General features: G+C 33.5%; 1 protein-coding gene across 2 annotated transcripts in view; it reads right to left on the bottom strand.

Annotated features, from left to right (window-relative positions):
- The window catches only part of LOC106104609 (zinc finger homeobox protein 3), a 104,045-nt gene that overhangs the window by 44,153 nt on the left and 33,523 nt on the right, over nucleotides 1–26,369 (bottom strand). Inside the window, exon 1 of one of the 2 annotated variants that reach the window (XM_013284700.1) lies at nucleotides 4,969–5,205. The exons of the other annotated variant lie outside the window; for it this stretch is intronic. The gene's annotated coding sequence lies outside the window, so the exon portion shown is untranslated. Of the gene's footprint in view, nucleotides 1–4,968; nucleotides 5,206–26,369 lie in introns of those variants that run through there. 2 annotated transcript variants of the gene reach the window in all.

The raw sequence follows: 26,369 nt of genomic DNA on the forward strand, positions 1-26,369 counted from the left end.
TGTCTTGTCTCTCGTTTTTGTGGTAAAAATGGGATAAATACGTAGGTATATATTACACAAGTGTATTTACTGTAATAAATTCAGTTTATCCTATTTGCGTATTCTCCGATGGTTAACGGTTTCTGATATAGGAATATCGCGGAATCTTGAATGTAAAGCATTGTCGCTGCCAACCTAATGCGATGTAACTAGGCCTCGGGTCGCTGACTTGAAGGCATCAATGGGATACTTCAACAAACTTATTTGCACAATATTATTTCATAGATATTAGTTCTATTGTCATCACCTTTTATAACTTACAATGTAAAAAATATCACTAGGTATAAGGATATGAATATCTTAATATTGTATTTAATTTTTCCTTCCCTAAAATGATAAAGAGGCAATTTTTGTATGAACTGAAATAACTCCAAAACTACTGGGCCGATTTCAAAAATTCTTTCACTATTAACAAGCTATGTTATCAGTGAGTAAGATAGGCTTTATTTTTTATTATCATTTAATTCCAAGCGAGAAAAATCGCAAGCAGCAGTTAGTTTTAATTATAAAATGTAAGGTTTAATTCAAAAATTTTTATTTAAAACGGTTTACTTCATAAAGCCAATAAGTTGACTTTTATTAATTCAAATCTCATCAAACGTAAACATTGCTTCAAGAACTTTATTATTATAGTTGACTATAAAAAGAATGAGGAAAATCGTCCGAAGTTATAATCCGTATCAAATGTTTTTGTAATTTCAATTTCCATTCAAATACCTAAGCATATAGAATATGTTAAACTCTATATTTATTAAATTAAGACAAATAATTGATTAAAGTAATATTTTTTAAAAAAGTGATCCAATGAAATCATTTCAACTCCATTCGCTCCTAAAACTAACAACAATTCTTATAAATATTTACGTTATAAATGAAAAATAAACTATTTTTCTTCGTGTACAAATAGATACTTGTATCGGAAATCTTATCACTGTATCTATAGAGCATCTCCGCAAACTGTCACGATAGCTTTATCTATGAGTCGCAGGCGCGAGCTTTCCCAGACAAACTGTTTACACTATCGCCCGATAGATGGCGCTACGCGTATCGTAATGAAATCATATTCGTTGTTGCATTAAATTAATCCAAATTAATATTTTAGTTCAAACACTAACAATATAAAAATGTTGTAAATTTCATGAATCAGATTATTAGATTACCAGATAAATATTAAAAACAAATGATAAATATTCTAATCGTGCAAGTTGACACAATTGATTGTAATCAAGATTTATCAATAATTTAATTGAGACATCCTTACATACATGTATTAACACGTAATAAAGCAATCATAGTTGGTACTAATACTTCGAACGGACAAAAACAATAAAGTTACCAAAATTGTTAACAGTCAAAAACCGATCAAATTGACCGACAATTACGTAGAATATCTTGTAGATGATGATCACATAAACTAGGAAGTATTATGATTGCATGTGGATGGCTACAAAGTTAGGGGAAGACCGATGAAAGTATAGAAGGATTGTGTGAAAGAAGATAAATAGAAAGTGGATTCATGTATGACGGCTGATAGAGATGTATGGAAGAGTACATACATGCCGACCCTCCGTAGGGGCAACTTCAGGTTCAAGAGCCAAGATTAGAGATATTAACGGCTACAGTTTTTATTTTTGCGACCTACAAATATTCAGTTTTAAGTAAATTTTATGTGTAAAATTAATAATATTTAAAAGCATAACAAGTGATGTATTTAATATTTGAGTTTGGGTTAACATTGTTATTGAATAAGCAGGTTTATTATATACTACCAAAAAAATATATGACATAGTTAAGATATATTTTTATTCAATGGACCGAGATTGATTACTTGCCAGAAATTAACTTGTATTTCATTGATATTTATTGATTTATTTGGATCAATAAAATGGTAAGAATAAGGTAAAGAACATGATTTAAATATTATTATAATTGTAGAATAAGTCGTTACGTTTAAATTCTGATTTTTATTTCATACTTCATTAAAAATGATTACGTTTAAGAGCTTTTTGAATTCATTTAACAAATTTGTTACCATTTATTACTTATTCATTAATAATTTAACATAAAATAAAATTAACATACAAGTAAAAAAACAACATACTAGATCCCTACACTTATATCTAAAACAAATCTATATCCAATTTATACTCTTTCTAAAAGCTCTCGGACGATGGAGCTTTCTGTATAAACACTTTTATGTACATCTTACTTAACCAGTAACTAAAATATTTAATAAACACAAGAATTAAATGACAAAGAACTTATTTCTTGGAATTGAGTTGTTCATATTAAGAATAAATATTAAACAAGTTGTGTTGACATTTATGTATAAGAGGATTAATTTTAATTTGTACATAATTGCATTTTGGTAATAAAATTGCAACGTTAGTCATATTTGAGAATGACTTTTATAAATACGATTTATTACAAACTAGATGTGTCCTCCGACATCATCCCAAAAAAATAATTAAAATAAACTTTATAAATATATTTTGTGTTCTTCCAGACTATGTTTTACATTTGCCTAATTTCAACGAGATCAACATCCATCCATCCAAACTTTCGCATTTATAATTTTAGTGTGATATTCTTACTTTTTTTTAAACTTAAATATAGAGAGTTCTGTAATTCCAACGCTGAACAATTTGTTTTACAAACATATCTGTCTCTATTATTTCAAAGGTATTGTAAGGGATGCCGATATCCATGGTACTTGATACGATAATAAATATCAAACAATTTCACGACGAAAATTTATAGACTTATAAATATATTAGACCCGGAGGACATAAGACAAACTAAATTATAATAGCAGACTAGTGTCTGCCAACATTTACAAAAGTACATAATTCTTTTCGTACTAGTCTGATAATTTTTTCTTCTATGCCTTACTAGATTTCTATAGTGGATATTAACAGCTGTCACTGGATCAGATATCCTTATTCAAATAAATTAAAACTAAAAAAATAAATAAAAATAGTAATAGATTCTAACATGAGAAACAATAGACGACATAAATCCGATAGTTGTAATGAAAACGATATGCTAAACAAATCAATTTGAATACCGTCGGAGGCGCCGTTGTTTTCGCATCGAAATGTTGCGCCTACGCACTTAATATCAATTATCGCTATTCGTTCTATAATAAATTCAATATTGTTTGAGAAACGATTGATCTAAGGTCATTTTGATTAATAACTCCATTTCAAGTTCCAACAGTTGAACGTTACTGTTTTTATGTTAAAGATACGTATAACATATTGCTGTCTCTGTCATTTTCAAAGTAGATGAAAGGAATGAATATATTTTTATTGTATATTTTCGTAATTGGAAACCTATTACTAGAGTACGTACATAACAGAGATTCTGGAAGCAAAATAATTTCGCGTATTTTTAATTGATGTTTTTTTAATTTATTAATAGATTGATATGATATTAGGTTAATTACTTTTGTTTTAATTGTATTATCGGTTATCGAATCTATAGATAAGGTTAGATGGTTATCTATGTAGATTATTTTATGACTTAATAAATTCTTTCGTCTTCTGATGTATCAAGTTACTTATTGTTTTGACTTTTACATAGCAATACTGAATAATACAAAGATAGACATTACTACGTATCTTTGAAGTAATTTTTAAAATTGAACATAAATAGTTTAAAATGTGCAGAGCAATTTTAAATTATCGAAATTTCAAAGTTTAATGAAAATGTCTAACTTAGTGATTTTACTTAATTATTCCAAAATGCAAAAAAAAAATTATTCTATTATATTAGTTTTCTATTGTCTCAGATTGGAGAATCATTAATTTTTGAATTCACATAATAAATTTTCAATGTCAACCATATATCAAACGTATATTTTTCCAACGTATAAGGCTAAATTATGTAGATACAAATTTTAGCAGTTTTTAGATATGTATTTATGTCAACATGTACACCAATAACGGTGTTTTTTTTTTAATTGCAAAAAACCAGCGCTTGACCACTATCTCACCTAGACCAAGGTGAAGATGTGGTCGAAGGATGGTACGCGCTAGTTTAGTAAATAGTTTGGCGTTAATATCGAAAAGATATTCTTGACTGAATATGTTTTTTAGAGAAAAACACAACTTAAAAATTCTAACTAATTTCATCTTAATTTTTATTAATCACTGTGAAAGAAAAGATAGGAAGTATCTTATGGTGCAAATTCAGTATATAATCTCAAATAATTTAAAAGATCGATATTTTTTCTTAAATCTTGTAAGTGAAATTTAAATTGCATACATTATAAATACATTAATAAATAGAAACATTTCATTTCATATTTAAATGAACACTTTTCCATTAATTTACTTTTTTAATTTTTCTAATAAGAATCATGTCTTACTCTCGCGTCGGAAGCTTTCGCATGCGTTTCTCAAAAACATTTTTAGTTTAAGATAAAGTTAAGTTTCGAGATTAGTTAATATTTTATAATGAGTTAAGAATTTGTTGAGAGGATTCAATAATTTCTCATTTTAATATATAAAAACTGGATGTTTTCGAACCCCTAAAACGCAAAACAGTAACGCTTAAAACCTAAAGTTCAGATAAGACTCGAACACTTTATTCTCCCAGGCCTTATTGGGATAAGGCTCACGTGGAGTCGGCGGCAATTTCAGCAATATTTTATTAAAGTAAAACTTTACTAGAAATTTACTTTCACGATCAACTAAAAAGTATTATGAATGCATGAAAATTGAAATTAAACAATCCAAACTTTAGGTACTGAAAATTTGAAGTCACTTTTATATTTCGTGATTTCAAGGTTTGAAAATCTTAAGTTCTTACATTATTAAAAACATAGGAACTCATAAATAAATTTTCTAATGTATCCAAAAAGTCAACCACCAATTCGATATTTTAAATGGGATTCGCATAGGAATAAAAAATGTAAATAAAAACCTGTGAGCATCGCCCGCAGAAGGCCGCTATTCACGGTGCGGCATAGCACGCGCAGCACTTAGCACTTGTCCAATATTAACTGAGATAAACAATAGCACAGAGCGTAGTCAGTCAAAACACAAGGCGGCACTGGTGTCGCACCGGGATGCACTCACGATGATAACAGTTGAGGAACTTTTGTTGAGCGGTCCGTACGGGTTGCTGGGCGCGGCGCACGCGACATTACACTGTCGACGGTCGCCGGCACACTGCGCGCTCGCCTCGCCGCGGCCCCCGCCGGCCCCGGCGCCCCGGCGCCTCGCCTCGCCCCGGCACCGCGAGGGGCGGGGCCGCAGCCGGGGCGAGGCGACGCGAGGAGCTTAATTACGCGCGGACGAAGCGGGACGGCGATAGAGAGTGGGCGCGAGCTATTAGCGCGCAGAGCGGGACGACGCTCGTCTTAAGTATTTTGTATAAGTAATGAGAGGCGAGAGCGTGAGGACGGGGTGCGGGTGCCGGGCAGGGGCCGGGGGGAGGGGAGGGGAGGCACATCTCCCGCCAATCTTTAATGTTGATTACGTCCGCGGCCGCCTCTGCGCGCCTCTCATTAGCGCGGCCACGCCTCGGCTTAATTACACAGCTTTAATTGTTGCCGAATGGACTTGCTAACTTTTTGTGTGGATTCCGAGATTTTTCTTCGCAACCACAGATCGTTGTGTCTCTTCTAATTGAACATAAATTGAACCCAGTCATACAGTTGGAATTAAGTACATTCATCTTATGTAATACATGCAGTTGAGATTTCAATCGTGGAAATAAACCATATTTATTTTTGAACGCAGTTATTAGGTACAGTAGCAATGACGAAATCTTAATTTTTAACTAGAAACAATTAGAACAAATGTTAGCAAAAACTCAGTATTTTGCATATACCTAAGGTTACATACATACTTAGGCTACACTTCGCTTTAGATTTTTGCCTTTAATCTAACATCTTTCAACAGTTAGATAGCTATCATTGTAAAGACTTAAACAAAAATTTTAAAATAAATATGTTTGTATTATAACATTCCATTTATTTCAATTCAACGTACCTACAGCTTTTAAATTCAAAGTAGATGTATAATTATTAAATATAAAATTAATTAATTTAAATTAATATATAAAAATTTTAACAGTGGTAGTGCCCGCTTTAACATCTTAGCACGAATGGGCCGGCACGCCCGGTGTAATACCACGACCACACAGAAGACAGGCGTGAAATGGAAGCAATTCCGTGTTTCGTCTGATGTGAGTGTGGTGCCGGAGGCCTAATTTAAGTCCCTTTCCCTTTACCACCCTTTTCTTATAGAGGTTGGGAAGAGGAAGTGGATTTGACGGTGGAGGAGAAGCATAGGAAGGGGAAATATCCTCTTTATGTGCGTCTCCTCCTCCGTCGGATAAGGGTAGGCAACGCATCTGCAATTGCAGATGTCTATGGGCAGCGGTCGCTTCGCCATTTTGGCGATTTCAGGTGGCCGCTTGCTCGTTTGCCACCTTATGTTATAAAAAAAAAAAAAAAATCGATTTATTAAAAGCAATTAAAATCACTCCAAAATATATCAATGTTAATTACAAGATAATCACTATATAACGGATCTGTAAATAACAAATCTTATAATGTGTAAATTTGTATGCGCAACGCTAGTTTTCGTCTTCGCCTCGGGAATATTTTGTTAGCGTTAGGAATTTCCAAGTGTATGTTTAGTATAATTACTATTTAGTTAATAAAATCACGTCTGTTTTAAATCATTTATTTTGAAGATAACTCTTCTGAGTGCGAAATAAAAGGAAAAAAAAGCTACCTTTTGTTTGTTTGAGATCGATTATTATTGGGTTTAATCGATAGAAAATTATTAGACAACTTGAACATCTCTACTAATTAAAATTAGATCAATCGAGCAGTATAAACTATTACTGCACTAGGTTTTACTCGTCACTTCGTCCGCGCAATTAAAACAACTTAATAGCCTATGTATTCTTCCAGACTATGTTCTACGTCAATGTCAAATTTAATGCATCAAAAATAAAAAGGCAATAAGTAAAAGAATAAAATAAAGGTTCTTGTAATCGTTGATTTACAAATTAACGGACAAAATTTCAAATTAACTTAGATATATTTTTTTTAAAACAATTTATATCCTAGACAATTCTAACATTGCATACAAATTTTAGTATTAAAGATGTCATCTTTTAAGACATTTTATTATATATCTTTGTCCATCTATCACCTTTTTTACTATCTCCTATCTGACAAAAGAAACTTAAAAATCACTGCCTAATTTTAGATTTTAAATACATACGTGAAAAAATGCAAAACGGAATGAGATTTTTTTATCTACGATCATTAATTCTTGTAACGTTTGTCTATTTAATCAATGCCTTTGACCAAACACACGACAAAAATCCCGTATTCTATGAAATCAAAGATTCAACAATACTGGTTAGAGCGGACATTGCAATTTGCATAAAACGTCATCAACTTGCCCTTATCCCTTACGGAGGGTCGGCACAGTATCTGCTGCTCTTCCATACATCTCTATCATTCGTCATATCTGAATCCACTCCTTTCTTAAGCATATCTTCTTTTACACATCCATACTTTCTTCGGTTTTCTTCTAGCTTTGTAGCATCATTAAATCTTAACACTTTCTGGTTTTGCCCCATCGTCTCGTCGCATAACATGTCCATAGCAACTAATCTTTTGCTTCTCAACTTCTCCACCACTGGTGCTACTTTCAAACTTCATCTAATATACACATTCTTATCTTTATCCATTCTTGTCACACCACACATCTTAACATACAATTTCCATAAAACATTTTAATTATAACTGGACATAATCGACAGTTACCTGTCATAAGAGTCCTAGACAACCGAAACTTTGCCGCTGTTATACTTTTTTAGGTATACGTTTTGTTTTGTAATGTCCACTCTATAAATATGATATGTTTATGTTAAGTGTATCATTCTGTTTTCAATTCTATTAGTTGATTTTTGAATTTGAAACGAGCTAACAATGATAACTTGAAACGTGCAAATTATAAAGAGATTTGTCAAAATGCCAAGCGCTCAGCTCTCGTTTTAAGTTGAACGGTGTTAAATAATTGTGAAAAGATTTTAAGTTGGCATTTATTTTTAAATCGATCTTATTTGGAGCACCGCATTACAAATTATCTTTGATAAAGATTGATTATTTTTTAAAACATATTTTCTTACATGATTTGTCAGCCGAAAACGTATGTAAAACATTTTTTTTTTTCTGTCGAGAAATTCTCTGTCTGCCCTAAAAAATTTTACTAATATTTCGTAATACTCATTTTATCCTTAAGTTTAACTTTATACCGCGTTTAATTGTAAGCCTTTATATTTAAAATAATACTTAAAAAGCAATGAAAATAACATGAATCTGTATTCAAGGGAATTGTCAGAAACCATCGTTTGAAATATAAATTTTCTCCTGTTATTACGGTGATTATATAAAAAGAGGTTAAAGTATTACGGACAAATTTAATTTAAGTCAAGTAGATTTTAAACCTATATCCTAATCTAAAACGGATTGTTTAAACGATTTTAATGTCGGCGGATTCCAAAGATTAAATTCATTGTTCCGAAGCTTTGAGAGATGCTGTCAATTACAGATATATTTTTTTTAAAAAGCCGTGGCTGTAACGGTAGCAATATAAACATAGAGCCAACGTAGTCCGCGAGCCCACCCACGGCGCTTACGCAAAAACTGGCAGACGGTGTCGCTAGTGTCGCCACCTGTAAATAAATTCTATTTGAATAGGCCCACAGCTGCAAAGTTACGCTTTCGGACATATCTGACAATCAAACTTAGACTATAACTCTATGACATAAGGTTTATATTGCGTTAAGAATACGTTGCAATGTTTACCTATATTTTAGACATGTTAAATTAAAATTCGCTTTATTCTTTTTATGAAAGGCAATTTAAATTGCGATCCAAAGAGTTCTTTAGTAAATGATTTATGCTTACTTTGTTTACGATTATTTCTAGTTGGTTTTATTTAACTGATAATTGTTACTATAATCTAATATGTGTAATGTATTAGATTGCAATTCTAATGTGTTAAATCTTAAACGTGTGTTAATTTTTCCATATTCTTGCCTGGAGTTTTAAATAAAATTAATATAGCTTAATTAACAGTAACAGTGTCTACCAACATTGTAAATAAGTAGGTACATATAAAAAATCAATAAATAGCCTTAAATTATACCAAAGAATGCTGGCTATTGTATCTAAAATGTCGATATTAAAAAGAAAAACGGGTAAGACTCATTATTGTAATGTTGGTACATTACAATAGTCTCTTGAAATTCTAAGAAAGAAAATGCAATATTCTATTTTCATTCATAGGTTATTTTAACGTTGATTAATATTTTTTTAAAATAAGGAAACGGCCGTTTGAATTTTTCGAAATAGCAACACCACCGATGCCCTAAACGGACGTCTATGACGGATGCGAATGGTGACATTGATTTTTATTATGATTGTTAAAAAATATGTTTATGTTAATCGCTAGTGTTCCTACTTTTGTGTTAATTATAAAAATGTAGTAATATAAGTGGTTATTTATTATCTATACTAATATTATAAACTTTGTTTGTTTGATTTTAATGGAAAGGTTCAAAAACTACTGTGACGATTTTAAAAATTCTTTCACCGTTAGAAAGGTAATTTATCTGTGAATTACATAGGTTATATTTTTCATTTCTTTATTATTATTTCTTTATGTTTAATAAGTTATGTGAGTGATTAGTTACTAGTTATGTTAAATAATTTTATTATCTTAATAAAAGGCCGCCATCTTTTGTTTCAAGCTAATCGAGCGTCTGCTACGTCCCGGCGGCAGTTACCAGGTAGGTCACTTATTTTATTTGTACAATAAATTTATATTTACTTCTGCCTACATTGCTCTAAGCGTACTATTTTCTTCCCAAAAAAATATGCGTTCACATTCGTAAAGTACGGTAACCGCAAAACAATATGGCCGCATAAATTACTAGGGTAATATGTTTTTATTTGCATGTAATGTAAAGGTGACTCGTCTGATTTTGCTAAAATTTATTTATTGAAGTATTTTAATAAATGTTCTGATTTCTTAAACAATTGAATAACGATTTGATTATATTTTTTTCGGGATTTCACTTTTAAGTAAGCAAGATTATTTGTATAGGTTCTAAATCTACTAACGTCCTGGGCGAGGGTTTTACGAAGACCAGGGCCCTAACACTGGCCTTCACTTTTGTTAAATACTCATACAACCAAAACATTTTGCCATATCTTTAGTTAACGATACATTTTGATCCAATCTTAAACAACTTCCACTAAATTGAAAATGTAAGTCAAATTGTCTATTCGGATATTATTCCAAAATATCCAAAAAAACAGGGAAATTAAGCAATACTTAAAAGTACAAATAAACTCGATCGTTTTCAAACAATATACGTTTGCCGAAAGACCAAAAAAACAGTCGTAACATTTGCAACGTGGAATTGAAAATTGGCGCACACGTCTACATAGCAACGTTGACCCAAAGTCTATTGAGTCACAAAAGCGTTGCGGGCGTTGACCCGCGCGGCCAACCCCTGACCTTGGCGTATCGTACGGCCTCATGTAACCGTCACTCCGCACATTCGTCAGGATACTTCTATAGACAACACACGTAAACAAACTCTGTTTACAGCTGCCAGTTTGTGCCAACTCCATTTTTTTTTATTTCTAACGTTCATTGATTTTCGAACATCGATCTGTGTTTCGTTTACCTACTCCTCTATGTATAAAGATAGATACTTCTGTTTATAATTTATATCAGTTTCATTAAAAGTAATACGGGAACGTAAAATGTTATTTTACAATATGACATTATAATCAATTGTTATTACAGAATTAACGTGAGTTATTTTTAAAAATCTACACTGGCATTACAAAAGTTAAAACAGAGATCTACTTTAGAAAAACACACTATGACTCTTAAAAACGATTTAATAGCGACATATATGTTAATGAAATCATTATACTTTTTTCTTAATTCTATCTATTTTTAAAACAATAAATAGTTTATTGTGATTATAGAATAATTTTTATTTTGTTTGATAGCCTTTACGGTAATTTATTTTAAACTAAATATTTGACAGGAATAATTAACAAGCATGTAATAGTCTCACACCGCCCCCTATTCTTTAATTGAGAAACTATCACGTCCCAACAAAAGGAGTCAGCGGAAAACTTAAGAAAACACACCCTCGCCATACGTGAAAGCGCTGTAGAGTAGCGCTTACCGACTCGTAGTACACTGCCATCTATCGGCGGATAGAGGATACTTTTGATTTCAATTTTTACGGTCAGAGAGTTTGTAAAATACTGCCGATACATTTCGTGTTACTGTTACGATTGTTAGCTATATGTTTGTAATTTTATCTTGAATTGGGAACTTGATTTTCTTACTTTTAAATCGTAGATAATACCCAAATGCAGTACCTGAAACAAGAAAAGGGTTTTATTAACACATATAATTTTAATGCTACAAATCTTTCACAGTTGACAATCATTATAAATTTTGCTAATGTTATAATATTATAAATGCGAAAGTTTAGATGGATGGATGAATGGATAGATGTTAGAATTTGTAGCCTAAACGGCTGTTCATATCTCAATAAAATATGGCATAGACTTATAGGATGGTCTGGAAAAACATACTTTCTTTTTTTTTAATTCCTCGCGGACGGAGTCGCGGGCAAAACCTAGTTATAATTATAATTTTGCTTGCGTTTTCATACAGTTTCTTAATCCATGTATAATGGTTAGAGTTTTGAATTTTATTTCGTTTAATTTTTTTTTATCTCTGGTATTGAATAACCAAAGCCAGTGTTTGATTCAAGCGACCAAGGACGCCCTTAAATATTCGCGAGCGATATTCGATATCGTTCCGGTGACATTTTCGCAAAATCGATAGCGCCCCTTATTGGTAGCGAAATGATTGAACATCCTTATCGCGACATTTTTCTAATGGCGCTCGTGCTTCAGACCCTTTCTTTTTTATGGGGACTTCACACACGCCTACGGGCGACGTGGTAGGTAGATGGCTATTTTATTCATGACACTCGACAGATCGAGTGTTCGAATCGAGAAATTTGAAATTGGAACGTCTCGGTTAACTCTGTCGTTTAGATAGGTTTATCTTGTTCTAATGCCCGCTAATGCGTCTTGAGTGTTGCTGTTGCAATTATACCTTTGAGTGGTGAACACGTTATGATGTATAACATTTTTATTTTACTATACAATTATTTAAATACGTACTAAGGGAAGTTAGGATAATATACATGATGATAATATACTTTTTCATTCATATTTAAACTCTTGAAACATTAATTCTACAATGGAAAGAATGAATCGAGAATAAGTGAAAATTTGTAAATTCAATAATTTGAAATTTACCAGCTTGCAACATGGTCTCATCGTTTACAAAAACCAAAACATTATCTTACGTTGAAAAATATTAATGATATAAATGTGTAATAAAACAATACGTTTCCTATAAGGGAAATCTTAAGGGAATTTAAACAAAAAATATAGGCGACGGTTCGCGGTAATAGTCAACTAGTGTGCCGCCTCCCTAACACCCCTTTTCTTTTACATGTCCCAAGCTAACGACAATACGAAATCAATAGCAACACCATCGATGCGAAAATCGTGAATAGCGACAACACACACATGCAAGTGCGCGTGTGTGCGCAAATAATATGCAAGCTTCGATCGTGTGGAGCGCTCACTACGGTAACCGTGATTTAGCACGGATAATATTTGATTTGATTTAAATTTTCCTGTAAAACTATAATGTAGGTAGAAAAAAAGTTGAATACCAAAATAACCAGCTATCTAAATTATTAAATATTACTAGATAAACTCTTTTATTAGACAAGGAAATTGTTTTCGTTTCATAGCAAAATATAAGACAAATTTTTAAACACTATTTTCAAATAAGGTTCTTACTTCAAAAGTGGCACTATGTAGAGTTAAATATTAATAACAGCCAAATATTTCAAAAATCTTACATAAATACGTTGATATCCCAAAAGCCACAAATCAGAATATCCTAGTTTCGGTCGTAAAATCATGGATAACCGAAGATTGGTAAAAAGAAAACGCATTAACACATATAGATGAGTAGTCGCACACAAGAGAGCTACACACACTCGCCTGCCACCCCATACACCCTGTAGGCCATCCTTTAAAAACCTCCCCCTACCGCCCGTCGGCCCAGCGAGCCTTTGATAAGGAAATGCAGATATTCGAGGAAAAGTTAAGCATCATATAAGCGATCTAAAGCTCATTGGCAATTTGAATGATAGATAATATTGAGTTGTAAAAAACGTTTGTCATTTGTTTATGATCTTCGCTTTTTGTGTTTTATAGATTTCTAGACCTAGTTAATGTAAACGAGGGGTATTGAGAAATTTTGGAATTTCATAGTCGTGCAGTGCATTACCACATGGTTTTCAATAGGTTATTCTATTCCTAAAACGGTTTCCTCAAACGTTTCTATTGAACTTCAAATTCCTTATTTAATTGTAAGGGAAATTTACATGCGAAAATAATAAAGTAAATGGTTGTAATAAAACAAGTGAAAGCAGACAATAAAGATTAGAACAAACGGCGGCGACCGAGCTGCTTCTCCCCCAACTTTGCAAGTGGTTTGCATTCCCCAAAAGCCTCAAACTCGGCGAGATTCGCTAATAATCGACTTCCCCTACTAATTAAAAGCCGCTTTTAATTGCTCGAAAGGGCCACCTGTTGCTTGTCACCGAGCAGTCGCCGGTTATCCGTCTCGCTCGCTCACGGAGGCTGCTCCGGCCCGTATCCGGATGGCCGGGTATAATTGTCAGAAAATTCAATTTCAGATCGGCCTAATTGGGGCCAAATGAAATTTTCAGTATCGCTCCCCGTTCTTTGTTCGCACGCCTCGGACCGTGCTTTAATTGCTTGACGATGAGATGAATTAATTTTATTTGCTTTTTCTTCTATTTTACAAAGTTTGCCAACATTGCGATTCGAACGTGACTCTCTTGGTGATTAGATTTTATTTGTTACTTCGATATTAGTGATTAATTTTGAGTTTATTAGATTTGATAAGATGAGAAGTATATTCTCCACGCTTTATGAAACTCAGAAAACAAGATTTGTAGCTAAATCAATGTTATTAAAATCTGACGTATCAAAAAAACTAAATTACACAGATAGCAATTCGTAAGGCCTATTAGACCGCCATTAAAAAGCGATATTGTAGACTCGAACGCCGTCTTTCTTTTTTATATGACGTCTTATTAAAATTGTTGCAAACAATCTATCACAAGTCTACAGATGATTCGGGTGCAATCAAATCGGCCGCTTAAGTTTTATAATTCAACGAAATTGCCTCAAACGAACCGAGGAACAAAATTATCGGCCTATTACCAAATGGAACCCCTTTTCTTTAATTACCAAGTAATTTTTGTTTGTTTGCTCGCTCCACCCGAGTCGTTACCTTAATAACCGCGAGTGGGGCGCAATTTGAGATACAGCTAGGAATGATTAACGTTGATTAGCGGTAATTTTGTATGATAACGTACTTATTACATGATTACAACACTTTTGTTGTGTGCGACGCGTTCTCTTTGTTATTCTGTATGTCTCCGATTAGTATTTGTGTTATTAACTGTACATCCAATTAAAGTATACATTTTGTTCAACGTTACTTTGTGTTTTGATTTCTTACTTCGTTATAAATGAGTCATATGTTAGTGCCAGTTCTGTTAGAAGTTGGTACTAGGTTTTAGAGTAAAAAATATTGTACAAGTACTCAGTAATTAAATGTACTAAGCCAAAATTAAATTCAAACGGACTATTTACTGACTTCTACGTGCAACTATTAAGTCATGATTCTAGACTAGACAGTTGTATATTTGAATTTCTACGATAATAGAATGCCAAGTGACTACTAAAAACTAATACGGTATAATGTATCATAACAAGTCTGAATGTGACTATAAAAATAACTGTGAATGTAGTTCTAATCGTTGTTCCACAAAGGCAAAAGTCATCGAGAAATCCACATTGTTCTTGATTAATTAATTATTGATATGGCAATAAAAAATCGTGTCGGACCGGTCTCGTACTGCGCCCATCTCAACTGTTATATTAACATAAAAATTTTAATTGCCTTCTCGCAAGCTTCATTAATACAATATTTGTATTAAAGTATTAACATATTAATTGCATTTCTATGCTGCCGTGAGTTAAGATTTCCACAATGATTTGGTGTCGTTTCTTATCGTCGCTAATTAAAAATGCAAATAATATTATCATGATATGCAAATTCCGTGTCAAAGGTTAGTTATAATTGCTTGACTGGTTTTGCTTTAAATTGCTTTTTCACTTCCTTATGATTTATAATGTACAAATACGCGTATTTAAATATATGGATTATAATTTTAGGTTATTCAGTAGTGGCAATAAATAAGTTTTGATTTTTCTAGTCACACTAAGTTCATTTTACGGTCAGTTGTATAAATCTATACTAGTATAATAAAGCGTAAACTCACACTACTTTGTGGCGTAGGATGTCAGCGATTACAGCATATTTTTAAATGATTTTCTCTTTAATAAAAAGCTTTACACTTACGACACACTCTAGGCTATATGTTTAACGCTATTAAACTTAGAGGTAAATAAATTGGAAAGAAACCTCCATATGGGGAAAGGGACCATAAACTACAAGCAGCCAACATCAAGGAAGCAAAATTATCTATTATGCATCTGAATTTTGACATTGGACAAATGTAAACAATAAAATAAAGATATAATTTCATGTGGATGTATGGGGAACAGCTAGTAAGTGTATAAATACAAAACTTCAGAAACTGTACACACCTTCGATTTCAAGAATGTTTGCTAATATTCTCCAATAGCATATATTCATGGTTTTGTAATGCATTTCAAAAGAGAAAGTACTTTGAAGAAAAATCAGACATCAGATCAATTTAATATCCTACATTCAGCAATTCGCTGTAAATGTTATTAAGTTTATTGTATGAAAATATGCTATCATTCGTTTAAGCCTTGAAATTTTTTTTTACTAGCTTATGCCCGCGACTCCGTCCGCAAGGAATTAAAACAAAAACAAAAGTAAGTAGACTATGTGTTATTCCAGACTATCTTCTACATCTATGCCAAATCATCAAGATACGTTCAGCTGTTTAAGCTACAAACTCTAACAAACATCCATCCAAACTTTCGCGTTTATAATATTAGTAAGTTAAGATTGACTCAAGTTTTTCAAATGTAACATCACCTTCGTGTTATGCTTGGTTGAATAAGCTAGCGAATCCGGAATTGCGGGTGACATGTATCTTGTTTCTTTACGCCGGCCATAATGGCAGTTTAACAGACGGTGGCTGTAATTGTTGGGTATTAGCGGGGCATTTACATACCTTTTGACAGATGATAACACGTTGTAACAATACACGAGCGGTTAGAGAAGTGTAATAACACAATGGACACAAGTAAAGCGTATCCGTACGTTAATGCATAGCTTTAATGTTGACAACTTCTGGTTTCAAATTCGATTTGATATGAAATCAGTTCAGTGGTTATGACGTTATCGTATGACTAGTTTTGAGTGAACTGAGGGTAAGCAGCATTAGGGAAAGTCGCGGTTGGGCGAGCGCCCAGGGCGCTTGATAACTCTTAACCCCCCTTCCCTTGTCATGTTAAAAAAGTGAACGCTAAAGAATTCTCGCCCAGGAGCTAGTAAAGCTAAATTGATACTGTTTCATAATATTGGAATCATTTAATATATGAGTGATTTTTAAATTCAGTTGCTGAAGTTGTGGTGTTCATTTTAGAATCATCATTAACCTGTTATAACCGTAGGTGATGGGAAAAGTTCTCAGACAACGGGATTTAGAATGTATATTTGATTCAGCAGCTGCGCTGGCGATTATCGAGAAACTAAATCGATTCCGATATATATAATCGAGTCTCGTTATTCGGTTACAAATAAAATAAAGCGTTTATTAGGATTCGCGTTTTGGTCGGGTTGGCCGGGGACTGGCCATTGTTTCTTTGCCGCCATCAATCACCCATAGTTCGGGCGGGGGCGAGCGGAGGGCGAGTGGGGGCCGGGGGGCGAGGACGGGATCGAATAACGGTTATTGAAATGAGACGAGGCCACTGCTTTTTTTACCTAAATTTAAATTTTGATAAGGCAAGGCCCCGTTTGCTGCCCAAAGTCAGTTTTCGTTCGTTGAGGGGGTGGCTGCTTTTTGTTTCCATTTTCTGTCTGTCGCTGGTGCTAAAGTGAAATTTATGTGCACTGATTGAAATTCAAAGATTACGTATTTGAAACTGGTGCACTCGGTGTTGAGCTGGAGGTGATGAATGTGTGATCAAAGCGGGTTTAACTGTCAATGGTGGCGTTCGTACAATGGACACTGCGGTAGTACGTTTATAGCTAACTAAACATTTATTTTATAACCTATCTTGGACACATATTTTACATTTTTCATTCGAAACTTCTTAACAACGCTATTGCCAATAGTGTTATATTTTTATTGTCTTCACAAATCAGAAGAATTAACAAGATTTTCACTAATATTGATAATTCAGTGCTGCCTTAATAATAGCTATTGCCATCGTTAACAACAGATCTCAAACAGATTTGCTTCACACACTTTATGCTGCTAAAGTTTAAGTTAGAAAAAGGAAGCAGTGACTGTGATGGCTACCTCTTATGATAAGACCAAAGCTATCAAAGTTCAGAGAATACTTCCGTAGGCAGTATTGCTATGATTTCTAATGTAAAACGGTATTTTGATGGGATAAAAAGCAAAACGGAATGATGCCTATATTTGTACGCGTCCCTAGTTTGTATTAATTCACTTTACACCAGTCGAAGTGGCTCGACACAATCCCAAATATTCGCTTATTCGCTTTTTGTCGAGCGCGCCGGCCACGCCGCCCGAATGCGAACGAGAATAAATCCGAATTAACATACATCCAAAGGCCGACCATGTCTTTTTATCGTTATGTTAAAATTTAAAAATCCACGGTCCTTAAATTGGTATTTAGAAAGAAACGGTCCGGCTCATTGACACCTACGCTTGTACATATCGAATTTTTAGTCCTCGGAATGCCCTATTATTTGATACATCTCATCGATATTCATGGATCGGAGAGTGTTGTAAAAAGTAATAAAACACTATTTTTATATCTCGTGTTTAGACAGTGCTCGAGAGATGATAAGAAAACCTGTAATCCAGCGATACTGTACGACCGGATATCGCCGGCCATTCACAAAAAACCATCGCACACATGCACGCGACGCGCGTACCTACACAAGTTGTAAGCTTCACACATACGTAGTTCCGGTCACCTCGGTTCATTCATAAGGAATAGTGTCTTTTATAACGTTACAAAAATAACCAGCTATACTTATGGTATAAACCCAATGTTAAATACAACTTGGACCTTACAATACTTTAAATTTCATACAATAGATGTAATCAATAGGGATGTTGGTTATAGTGACGTGCACCATTGAAGTTATTGTCGATGTTCGGAACCAATTTAATGCTTAAGTAAAAATCATTTCATATATATATATTTAGATAGGACAGCATACAATAATTTAGATAGGACGAACTTTATGGATCATAAATATGTAGGCTACATTATTCTGGAAAGAATATGATTTATACATACATTTTAACGACTAGGTGAGAAAATATTGAGATAAAGGATTCTGATAATTTATTTCAGTCTCTCTGTAGTGATTGAGAATATAAAGTAAAACATTACAATTTTTTATAAGCTTAAGTAAATTCTGTTTACTTGATAAAGATACAAATAGTGACAAACTCCGAATTAAGCCTCGCCTAAGCTCACAGAGATAAAGTGAGTCACGGAGACTAAGCGGCGAGTAAAAACATCGATAAATTCACAGCATTTCACCATCGGAATCGAGCATCGAGAACTCGTTTCCCTATCGAGCATCGGGCACGTGTTAATTAATTCAGCTGTGGGCGTCACGTCACTATATCGATAGAATAATGTGGTAGCCCAGCACTTTATTGCACCCATTCGAGATGCCATAGAAATGATGAAGATCCTTAATATGTCACATTCTTTGTTCTCAATTAGCATAATCTGATCGTTATAAAATTCGCCATTGTGTTCTCCACATCCGTATAACGAAATATCTATTATTATATTTTTAAATGTCAATGTCACTAACGCTATTAAATACTTTATCTACCAGTTTTAATTATACCAAATATGGATTGTTAAAATTAAATAAAAGACAGATAATCATTTAATGTTATGTTTATCAGACATTCGGAGATATAACTTGTCAAGTAATATTAGTTACTATTCATTGCTTATGTTAAAAATCTTACTAATACTATAAATGCAAAAATTTATATGTATGTATGGATGTTAGATTTTGTAGCCTAAATTCCTAAACTTGACTAAATTGATTGGGCATAGACATAGAGGATAGTCTGGAAGAATACATACTTACTATTGATTTTTTCTATTTTTAGACGGAGTCGCGGGGAAAAGCTAATGTTTTACAAGTGATTTTTAATCCATAACTAACTTTGTACAAGAATTGAATTAAAATTATAATTTGAATTAATATTGAAGCTTAATCTATTGTGACATCGTTTGGTTTAACTTGGAGAGACTTTGGAGAGATTAGACAGTCGTACAGTACGAAGCGACACAGCTATCATAAAAGGTAAGGCACAGGTTTACAGTGATATATGGAGACGATTTGTTCTAAGCCGGTAACGCTGACCACCGCTTGTTTACTTTGTTGATTTGTAACTTCATTTGTAAACTTCGATTGAGATGTTTACAGGCATAAAAAAGAATGAGTGCTAAGCAACTTCGATCCTCTAATCATTTAAATTGTATTTTTTTGTTGTTTTTTAAATTAATTAATCGAAATTATTTGCATTGAAATAAAATGAAAAGAACGACTACAAATATTTACATCTTTAAAACATCACAGTAATTTAGTCAACACTATGCCACAGTTAAATCATTTTCTTATTTCGTACTGTAAATTTGCATTAGGGCACATGACTCACTAATGACCGGTTTCCCAGCTACGTTTAACCATACTTTAGAGTTTTTGGTTTAAATTTATAAAATGCGTATCCGAACTACGTAACTTGAATTGTACTTCGTTGAAACATAGGTGAACTTAATACTTTTTAAACGCTAAGTAATGTATAAATAAACTAAACCTTCAGAAACCGAGTATAAGTGGCTGCAATACGAGTTGAAATTAACATTACTAAGCCCAATATATGCATTTTCGATGTAAGCCATGGATGTGCATGATTTGTGCGATCTTGCTGTAAGTACTGGGATTATCTAATTTGGTACGGACGTGTGTTTCTCTGATAATATACAGTTTGTTGGTATTAAACACGTTAAAACCCCACAGATAATTCAAACATGTTTGTACCAAAATAAGTGATTATTACATTAAAATATAACCTTTCTTCACATAAACCATATCTCTTTATAACTCTCTTTCTTCAGTAATATATAAATCTAATGAATTTAACCTACGGTTGCCTAAAACTGTATAAAACCATTCTACTTTCAGATATAAATCCTAATATAATATCAGTTTAAAAAATCTTTCAAATATAAATTACTCAGAATTTGTTAGTTGATGTACTTCACAGTCTTAATCTTACAAATTATTTGATGTCTTTGTATGAAAAGTGACGTTTACGTGTGTCGTATTACGTTCAGTTTATTATTAATTAATGTGGTACGCGTGTGGCAATTAGGGGCAGCAATAATTCGCGTACAAGCGCACATAAACCGACCCTTGACGGGCTAATCCCGGCCGGACACCGCGCTCACGGCAAGATGTAAATTACGCGATCCTTCTCCACCGACGACACAAAGCTTTCGAGTGTTATTCTGCATTTATTTCGTACTATCGAATATCGCCAGGATGTTAATAAACTGCATAGTGTGTTAAAAGGGATTTAAATAAAGAAACAAAAAAGATCCCGTCACTTTCCTATTAACAGTTCTTTTTTGTTAAAACTCAGAGTTACCAGTTGCACGTAGTAAATAGGTGATTTATACCATAGAAGTCCAATCTAAAAGAAATAAAATAAAATAATAAAGAAATAAAATAAAATAAAAATAAAATAAAATCTACTCCAAATACCATATTAATGGCAACTGTTATTTAAATCATTAGAAATTAGACGTTTTGTACAAAGTCAGAAACAACACTTTTATTACAACTATAAGACAATGACACAACCAATTAACATGTCAACAAAGATAACAGCTTTTAATTTAAAGATTTAATTAAAATAAAGAAACGGTTTCTTAATCGTTCGTCGGTTGTTTAAAATCAAGGTCAAGATTAATTAATGTTGTCAAAATTAACATTAAACAGTAATTAAAAACAGGATTCTTTAGAAGTACATCTCGTGCCCTTTTGCCCTCTGTCGTGTGTAAGCTTTCAACAAGTTATTTTGTATTATAAAATATATTGTTATTTTCATGCTATGGACATTAAAACGACAATCCAGCTACTAATTAATGTTTCAATTTAATATATTCATAACAACCAATGGATTTAATTTATTACATTGTTATTATGTTATCGGAATTTTTTAATTACTCTGTCATGGTAATCGCATTAATATGGAAAAACACAAGAATAGTTTAATGTTTGTGTATAACAAGATTTAAATAAAGAGAAGGCATTACATGGTGTTTTTTAACGTTAAATTTATACGTCTTTTTAATTAGTTACCTGACATAAGTAATTAAATTGGACAACTGAACTTAATAAAAAAATCTCACGTATTAGCGTCATTTGATTTATGGAAAAAACTTGTTTAACAATCCGTGATTTAAAACTTTGCCTAGAACCACACAAATAAAACGTATAAAAATGTAGAAATAAAGAAATTAAATAAAATGTAAATAACATATTGAAGTAAGAAATTTTAAAGATCAGATATTACGCTACAATTTTTATTGCTAATTTTTGCATTTGCGAATTCGATTTTTTTCAACTTTAAATTTACATTCGTAAGACAGAAGATTACTTAGCTTCTATAATTCTTTTTGAAATAAATATTGATAAAGTTACGAATATTAATAAAGGAAGACTGCGATAAGACTATAGTTGAGCCAAGTCAAGTTTTAGTTGCAGAATGCGGCCGTGGCGTCGCCAGGGCATACTCTCGCGCACTACAAATTACAATCAACACGGCGGACATGTTTCGCACGTGGGGACGCGGCCGTAACCTATCAATTTACACCAACAACGTGCCTACACACCTTTGTGTTTATCTTTATATCCAAGTAATTTCTCTATTAGGACGCCCACTCGCGTCTTGTTGGTACATTTAAGCGGTATCAGGGATACATGAAGTATTCATTATTCTTTGTTGATGTCGTCCGTGCTTGTACCAAGTATTCCAGTGACGTGTATAAATTATTGTGGAACGCGTTTTTGATCTTAATTCACACTTTATCTTCGTATTTTGTGTATGTGTAGAATAATGCTGATAAAGTCCTTCCCGAAGACATGGGTTATTGCATGTATTTAACATGAAAACAATGATTTCCACACGTCTATAATAAAATAGGACTATAACACTGGCTAAAAGCTTAGTTCGTTTAACCCTGATATTGGATACCTTTATCTATTTCATCAATTTTTTATTATTTTCTTATTATTGCGAAAGTTTCAACCAGTTCGGATACTGAATGTTAAAATTTTGAATACGTTCTTATTTAGTGAGGTGATATTATAATTTATAGTGTTAAATAGCTATTAGATATGACGCTATGAATGCCCGTGAGCTATGAATCAAAGCTGTTTATTTGTATTCAGATCAACGGTGCAAAAACGTCAGTCAATGTTGTCCACAGACTATATTAAATCAGAGAGATTTTACAATATGTATAACTGAAAGATGTTTTGTTAAAGAAATCAAAGCAAAATGAAACTGATGCTTGCGAAAATTTACCGTAAACTTATTATAAATTAAATTCTATCACAAAAGAAACGTTGTTTTCGATACAATAACGACAGATACTAATGGATTTTTATTAATATATTGTACAATATGTATTTAGTGGTATTGGTAATCTATTAATATTTATTTATGGACAATGAATATACGAACGCTAACATCCGCATTCTCGGATCAATAATCATAATGTATTTAATTTATTTTGTAAATAGAGTCCGTGAAACTATAAGTGGGTAATATTGGAGATAATTTCGAATGAACTATCTGCTCTTCGGCTGAAGTTGTAATCTCAACGCTGATTTACAATCGGGATAGGCCCGGGCCTGTCGATCCGTGGCTTCGCCTACGCACTACCGCTATTATAGTTAGCGGACTACACGCATTATTTATGGTAAGAAGCTTTTCAGGGGATTATGGAGATACAGTGTCAACAATGCTAATGTCATTTAGGAGATAACCAACATTCCGACATTAGACGACTCGTCGAAACTTTTTGAATATAAATTGATTATTTCTATCGAATTATATGCTTATTTGTGTTTGCTTTGTGGTGTTTGTTGTTTGTTTAATATGGTAAAGGAATGCAATATCGCGATTTGTTATAATTCTGATTTGAGTCTTCATTTGCATCATTTGTAGAATCTGGACTTAGGTTATATTCTTATGCAGAGCGAATAATCAAAGCCTTTATTATTTTAACAATATAAAGATGTTATGGTCATGAGTGTACCACGTAGATTCGACTCTGGCAACTAAATCAGCCTTCCCAGATACTACGCATCCACCATAAATAGACAGTGGGCAATATCTTAGCGACGCGGCTATACGCATAAACGCGGCGTATTTACAAACAGATGGTCGGACCTTTGATTGCTTTAGAATTACGAGTGGCGTCCCAGACTTGATTATAATTGCGCGGACAGTGCGGATCTGATTCCGTGGCGTGGCCAATCGGCCGCGGGCGAGCGCGCCTACCGACTGGACGCAACGCCTGAATCGCCTCGCACTCGATTCACTTTCTCACTTAATCGAGAAATATGGTGTACGCGCTTAAGCCTTTATGCATTGCAATTTTATAGCGCATAACCGTCTTGCATTCATTAATGATACTCAAACCAACAAACCCTTTTAAAAACCAAAATATATTTTACGTAAATTTTAATTGTCGTATACACTCTCGAGAGTCCGGCAAGGGCCCTCATTATATTAATTACTCCATGTTAGTTTTAGATACAAGAGCGACACCTCTACAACAATACAGGTATGTTTAACAGATAAGAGCGTCGCGATTTATTGCGTGCATTTCTTTTGTCAGCTTTGAAATTGTACTCGCATAAGTTAACCGAGATTAAAGTAATCGAACTTATAAATTTTGTCGCCTCACCTTTATAAGGCGAACGGCGGTGTGTCGACGCGAACTTTGTTCAAATTAATGGGCCGCATTATCAGATCGAGCCGTGTACATGGCGTTTATGCGGAGATAATTTTGTGTGCGATTTTTTTTTAATTCCTTAACGTTATTTTTTATACCTCTACAACAACAGATACAAATTGTAAATTAGTAAAAAAGCAGGAATATAAAAAGTTGCAATTTTCCACAAATTTATAGTTGAGGAAAGACATCGTAAAACAATGAAGAGTCGTAAAGTGCAGCCTTAAAATGAAATTACTTCGTCGGACACAAAAACCCTAATCTCGAGCACGATTGACCACGTTTGAAACGTAACGCCTGCAGGGGCGCTAATTAAAAATTTAAACAATCTTCAATAGTTACGAAATTCCGTATACAAGTTAGATAAACTAATTTCAGGTTATTTTTTTAAGTGAGACGCGAGCGGTAACCGTATAGTAATTTTATTGACAAATAAAGGCTCCCTCGTGTTAACTACGCAAGGCAAGGGTTGTGCCATGTTGACGGTTGACGCTCAAAAACTTTTATTGATATGTAAAAGCGTACAGAAACGACTCTCCGGATTGCTGTCCTGAGAAAAAAAAAGAAAGGCAAGCATCGGACAATAAAATCGCTGTTTCGGAATGAATAATTACGAGTTTGCGAAACAACAGACTCGGTCTTAATTATTACACCATTAAAAAGTGTCGGCCTCCCCTATCGCCGACCCTTGGCCCGTGTTGATATCGGCTAATGTCAGCTAAGAGGGGCAAAAAAACTTGCAAGACAAGGCGAAGTATTAATTAATTCCGACGAACATCGGCCGGTTTATTAAACGCTAAATTTCCATTTAGTGGGCAGATTTTTTCCATCGAAGAAAAACTTGGGCTTTCTTTTATTTTCCGAGACGAAAGCGGAACGGGGCGGGAATGCAAATGTTTTCCCGCGGTTCCATTTGAATTAATTAAAGAATTTAATGACGTAAGAGTTTTTCATCGCCCCGGTCGTCCGTCGTTTTGTGTAACAATGTTTATGGTAAATAAAACTTGTCACGGAAATGTTTTTTTCCGTCTGTCGAGGTGTTTTCTTTTTTATTTCCACCGCTTTGTTGGCCCCGAGTTTCCGGAGGATTGTTTGGATTTAGCCGCGTAATTAGTGAAGTTTGTTCGCATTGGGGATTATTTGCCTAATTTTTCATTTGCAATGTAAATTGGGTGTAATCAGAAAGTTAAAACAAGTCATAATATAATGTTATACAGATTTTACTGTAATAAATGTGGAATTTGTCGGATGTCGATTTTTTTTTGGAAATAAGAGATTAAATTTACAGCGTACTCTATTTGTAAACGTGGTAAACGTTTACTTGCATCTTATCACATTATTTAATCAGAAAATAAGTACATACGAAGTTACAAAATTGTGCATCAGAAATAAGAAATCTTCCATACTTTGTGCGCTTGAGAAATGTTGACTTGAGTTCTGGCGATGGACGACTTCCTCTCTTGGACTTTAACGTCGAACGTGTTGCAATTGTTTTTATTGAAATAAACCTACTCCATTATTATGAATATGTAAATTACCGTACTGTGAGACTGTCTGCATAGTTTGTTCTGAAGTATTTTTGTAAATGAAAAACTGAACAATATTTTCCTTCATTAATAGATTACCGGCGGCCACAAAGGGCAAGGCGTCACAGCGAAGGGGCTAAAAGCCTTTCGGCCAACAAAAAAGTCTCAATTAAAAACCTGACGGAAGCTTTTAGAAGGTAATCCTTCAAATTGTTTCGAACGCCCCCTCATTAGCACCGAAAGTGTTAAAAAATAAACTTTTTAATCTTTATTACTCGACGACTGCGCTAAACGGGTTAAATTATTATAGAACAAGCGGTATC

Source organism: Papilio polytes, unplaced genomic scaffold (genome assembly GCF_000836215.1).
Source record: "Papilio polytes unplaced genomic scaffold, Ppol_1.0 DF823510.1, whole genome shotgun sequence".
Taxonomy (NCBI): domain Eukaryota; kingdom Metazoa; phylum Arthropoda; class Insecta; order Lepidoptera; family Papilionidae; genus Papilio; species Papilio polytes.